This window comes from Spinacia oleracea, chromosome 4 (assembly GCF_020520425.1).
Source record: "Spinacia oleracea cultivar Varoflay chromosome 4, BTI_SOV_V1, whole genome shotgun sequence".
NCBI lineage: Eukaryota > Viridiplantae > Streptophyta > Magnoliopsida > Caryophyllales > Amaranthaceae > Spinacia > Spinacia oleracea.
The window spans coordinates 64856902-64862143 of NC_079490.1; the positions used below are offsets into that span (position 1 = coordinate 64856902).

A 5242-nucleotide genomic window follows, 5' to 3' on the forward strand; every position below is an offset into this window, starting at 1 on the left:
TTATCGCGCCCAGAGCTGGGCGCTGAAAGTGTTTCCCAGACAGCGAATATTCGCTGTCGGGCACGCGCAATCCCTATTCGTGTAAAATATCCGTTATCTTGATATTTCTTTCCCACAAACGGTGTTTTGTAATATCGTTAACATAAAATATACACAGTGTGGACCCACTTATAGGACACACCTAATCGGGAAATATTGCGACCCACCAACAGGTTGTAATCACAAAAGCCCTTCTACATAGGCAAAATGAAAAAGCAAGATATTCAAAATGGGCTCGCCCACCCTCAGGGGGCGGGGTCTGCGTCACTAGCCGCGCAGATCCTCAGTTTTCAAAAAATAGAGTCTTAAAAAAAACAAAATGAAACATGCTCGCCATCTTCAGCCGGCGGGGTCTACGGCGCAAACCACATAGGTCCTTATTTTCAAAAAAAAAAACCAAATTTCAAAATAGATTCGTCCACTTGTATCGGACGGGGTGTCCACCCTTAGCGGACAGGTTCGCCATCTTTAGCCGGCGGGGTCTACGTCACAAACCGCGTAGGTCCTTATTTTCAAATTTCAAAAACAGATTCGTCCACTTCTATCGGACGGGGTGTCCACCCTTAGCGGACAGGCTCGCCATGTTTAGCCGGCGGGGTCTGCGTCACTAACCGCGCAGGTCCTTAGTCGCTGCAGCGATAACTTTTTCTGGTTTTCCGTTTTTTCTAAAAAAGAACGATGTGAGTAGCTTTCCCTTTTTCCAAAGATTGGTTTTCCGTTTTTCCAAAAAAAGAACGATGTGAGTAGCTTTCCCTTTTTTCCAAAGATTGGTTTTCCGTTTTTCCGAAAAACAAAGATGTGAGTAGCTTTCCCTTTTTCCAAAGATTGGTTTTCCGTTTTTCCAAAAAAGAACGATGTGAGTAGCTTTCCCTTTTTCCAATGACTGGTTTTCCGTTTTTCCAAAAAGAACGATGTGCTAGATTTTCCTTCGTTTTACGTCCCATAAAAACAAGGGGGTTTTCTCATTTAGCTAACCCTGAAAATGAGAAATCTTTTAAAACATTTTTTACCTCGTGATTGGGCTTGGCCAGGCCCAATTACACTTTATAGCTTTGATTTCGAAAACATCTGTAGCTATTCCCAATGACAAAGTGAGGGAGTTTCTACGCACCTTTAGATCCTTCCAATGACAAAGTGAGGAAGTTTCTATACTATCCGTTGACAAATCCCAATGACACGTGAGGGATATGTCGACACTTCAAGTGATGACCCTTAAGTCAAATGTTATCACTCGGGGGCTCGTGAGACCCTCGCAAAAACAGGTCGCCATGGCTTGTGTGACGCACTCCGTCTAATACTTTGACCATCGTCTTACTCCAAGACTCAGTCAAAGTGGGGGCTAACTGTAGACACCTACTTTTGTCCCCATTCCCGAAAGGGAAGGTTCGATGATGAGAACATAAATCTCCACTTGACGACGCATCTCCTATAAAATAACGAATCTCAATTCCCCTTCTCGTTTCACCCGAAACCTGCTATTTATAGAAACCTGCTATTTATGGAAACCTGCTAAAAATAGTAACTGCCGTAATGGGTAGTTGTTAAAAGTGGGAAGTCATAAAAGATAGAAACCTGTCAGAATAAGGTGTTGCACTCCAACATAAATCCTAAATGAGATAGAAATTGCGAGAGAATCTTATTCCTAATATGATTCGAAAGTAAGAGTTACGTATTAATTAAAATCCTAACGAGCCTAGAGTTCGTAACAGGCCCAGACGCATTCCGCCATAAGGTTAATACGCACCGAAAGACTCGATTAAAGTCTCAAACACTCCGGATTCTATGAATCCGAATCTGACTAAGAAAACAGCCCAGATCCTATTTTCAACGCCTGGCTCTGGGCGCCGAAATCTTCGGCGCCCAGGCCTAGGCGCTGAAAATACCTGGGACGTGTTCTTTCCTAATTCCTCGTGGATTAGAGTTCTACAATTCTATCTTTCCACGAACTCTCTTCTATAAATATAGCCCAAGTTCGACGTGAAAAAGGGACAACACACAATTATTATTCTGAGTATTGACTCTAAACCCCTAAGCCTAAGCCTCACGCTGCAAAACTGATCACGCGTTCTGTCGCAATCGATCCATAAATCGGACAGAACGTATCCTGTCCCATAATTTGAGATTCGTTAAATAAAAGGAGAAATAGCAAAGTCAAAGTGGTTAGTTTTCTGAGAACCGTGACGCACCTCTCAAGGGTGCGTCGTAATGTGTCCCTTTTCTATGATATAATTGCTTTCCTCGCCCTTTTTATGAACTGTTAAACTAACTAAATCTGATTGTTCTATCACGCCTAATAAATATGATATTTTTGGGAAATTGGATTATCATGCTAGGTCCCTTAATACAATCTAAATCAGATAATCGCGCTCGATCTAGTGCTATATGTTGCATATTGTTAAAATCAACTCAGATTAGTTTAATAGTTAACGCATGTCCCTTCAATTATTAATGCTGAGCTAGTAAGGATATCCTGCCTCTGGAGTTATTGAAGAGCGAGTACTCCTCTCGGTAGTTACCGTCCCCCGAACCCTCAATCTCTACCTTGCGGGTGTATGTTGAGAGATCCTCACACCAGGGATCACAAGGGAACATACGGCCGTCGTGGTCAAACATAATTGCACTCCATTTATGTCACGATAACCGGGTTTTGTCAGTTTTTCTCATTGTCGTTAAAAATTGAATGGCGACTCCTATATTACTAGTCAATTGGGTGTAAACTCACAGGAAATCCAATTACACTTGATTTGACAAAAACAAACGTCACACCCACGAGGGACGAGGTCACGCATTAGCCTCATGCTTTTTCGACCCCCTCACACTCCTCAACAGCTCTCATCTCCTCTTCCCCTTCTCCACCGGCGAGCAAATCACCGGCCAACAGTACAATTTGTGGTGAAAAAAGGGAATTCAACAAAGCCAAATTACTATTCTACCATCAGCCTAATTTTATGCATACTGAATTCAGAAAATCTTGAACTCGAGGACGCTCTAATGGTGGAATCTACTGCCAACAGCCGCATCAGAGACCTCGATAGGCTTCTACTGCGCTCCGGCCACCTAGTTGGACGTAATTTTGAACCCAGTGCCGATGTCTTCTTCTTTTTCTCATTCTTCCCTTCTATTTTCTGAACAAATCGATTTTGAATTTCATTTGGGTATTTCTTCGAACAGTTTGTGTGCATATAGATGTATACGGTTGTTTAGTTTGTTTTCCTTCCTAGATTTGCTTTAATTTTTGTGGGTTTTGATTGAATTTTGCAGTTGAGGGATTATCTTTAGGAATATGGTAGAGTTTTGGTGATCCGGGCTGGTGGATTAGGATGTGAATTGTTGATTTGTCTGGGTTTAAGAACATCAAATTTCTTAACATTATCGCATGTTCGTAAAGTTTAGTTCTTTCTTTGTTTTGTTGATGGTATTAGCTTGTTATTCATATAATTCATGTTGACTGCTACATGGTCAAAAATTTAACATTCTTAATGTGATCGAATACTAGCGTGTTTGATATTTCGGATATCTTGAAGCTGCGTAGGAGGATGGAAGTAGTTTAGAAATTTGCAATTGCATTTCAGATTATCTTGGTATTGGACGAGAGTATATTTTCTTGTTGCTGTTATCTCTCTGCTGATTCAAGAAAGCGCTTACTATTGGAGTTCTGCATTATTATTTGGTAGTTTGCAGATCTATTTGTTTTTCTTTATGGAGACTAGTGGGAATGGGTCCAAATTTGTGATACCCATTCCCAACTAATGCCCGGAGAAGTTAGTTTCAGATGTGATTTAGTTGAGATTAGCACTGTATCTGATATTAAGTAACAACTAATTGAATCCAGACTAAATCGTGTATTGCTAGAGGTAGTGGACTTTGTAGAATGTACTAGTGGATGCTCCTTCATAGTGAAGAAGAAACAAGAATGGCACTATAAGAAGGACAATGGAGGTGCTGGAGAAAAAATATCCTGTTGATGCAAAGGACTACAAGTTGTATGAGGAAGTTGGGGAAGGCGTCAGTGCTACTGTATACAGGGCTCTTTGTATTCCTTTTAATGAGGTAGTTGCTATTAAGGTTCTTGATATGCAGAGATGCAATAATGACTTGGTATGTGCTTACCTTTATTTTCCTGCACTTTTTTTCGTTCTTGTAGTGTACTTCTTTAGGAAGTACTCTCACTAGAAAACTTGATTCCTAATGTACTCCGTAAGCGTGCTCTATTTTACATTTATAAGTTGCAAATATTTTGCAGTCAAGAAATTCAATTTGCACTTCAGTTTGTTAAGCTCTAGTCATTACCAAACAAATCCAGCGTCTTGCCAGATTCAGCCTGAAACTAAAGTTCTTTGGCGCGAAATAATAGCATCTTTGTCTTCAAGAGACCTAATAAAGCTCCTGCATCAGTTATTTGTCATTTGTCAAATAACTCATTGTCAGATTTTCTTTCTCCAGGCACAATCTTACCCTAGCTTATTAAGGTTTCCTTTGAGCTGAGCTAGAGGTCTTTTGTTATCATCCCTTATTGCTCATAGTGCTACATGATTCAATTTCTTTTTCACTGAGTGCTTCTGTTGATCATTCATTAGCAAGATTTTATTTTAGCATGTACTCAGATCATTTGCCTGCTAATCTATTGTTATTTGGACACAAAGTTTCTCTTAAATTCTTAGGTTTTGCAAGTAACTTTTTACAGTGGAAATAGTCTTGAGTTGTATTTACACTTTTGTTATAGATCAGAGATACACTTACACACTCTTTTTCTTCATCAATCTAATAGTTGAACGCCTAAAACACTTTCTTTTCTTCCAGGTTCAAGAGATACACAAACAATATGAGAAGATCAATGAACTTCTAAGAAAGCTTCAGGTAACACTACAAGAATTTGTATCTTTAACGACAACCTAATTACGACGGGTCAAAAATTCCATCGCAAAAGCCTTTTGCGACGGGGCTAACAACCAAACAATGACGGGAATAACCGTCGCAAATGTCTTTTACGACGGGTTTACGACAAATTTACGACGAGATTTCTATTAACGCCGGCCCCCTTTTATGACGGGTTCACGACAGGAAATCCCGTCGTTAATCAACGATTATTGCCCTTTCGCGACGGGATTTCCCGTCATTAATAGTACCATTTCTTGTAGTGTAAGCATACAATTTTTTAGCTACTGTATGGCAAAATTTCAGTAGGACACTTTTTTTGTGAAAA

At 40.1% G+C, this 5242-nt stretch overlaps 1 long non-coding RNA gene across 1 annotated transcript; it reads left to right on the forward strand.

Moving 5' to 3' along the window:
* Positions 1 to 2951: 2951 nt before the first annotated feature.
* On the forward strand, positions 2952 to 4896 carry LOC130459489 (uncharacterized). The gene is made up of 3 exons (XR_008918904.1): positions 2952 to 3129; positions 3536 to 4137; positions 4840 to 4896. It is a non-coding gene; the product is annotated as an uncharacterized lncRNA (long non-coding RNA).
* Positions 4897 to 5242: the final 346 nt, after the last annotated feature.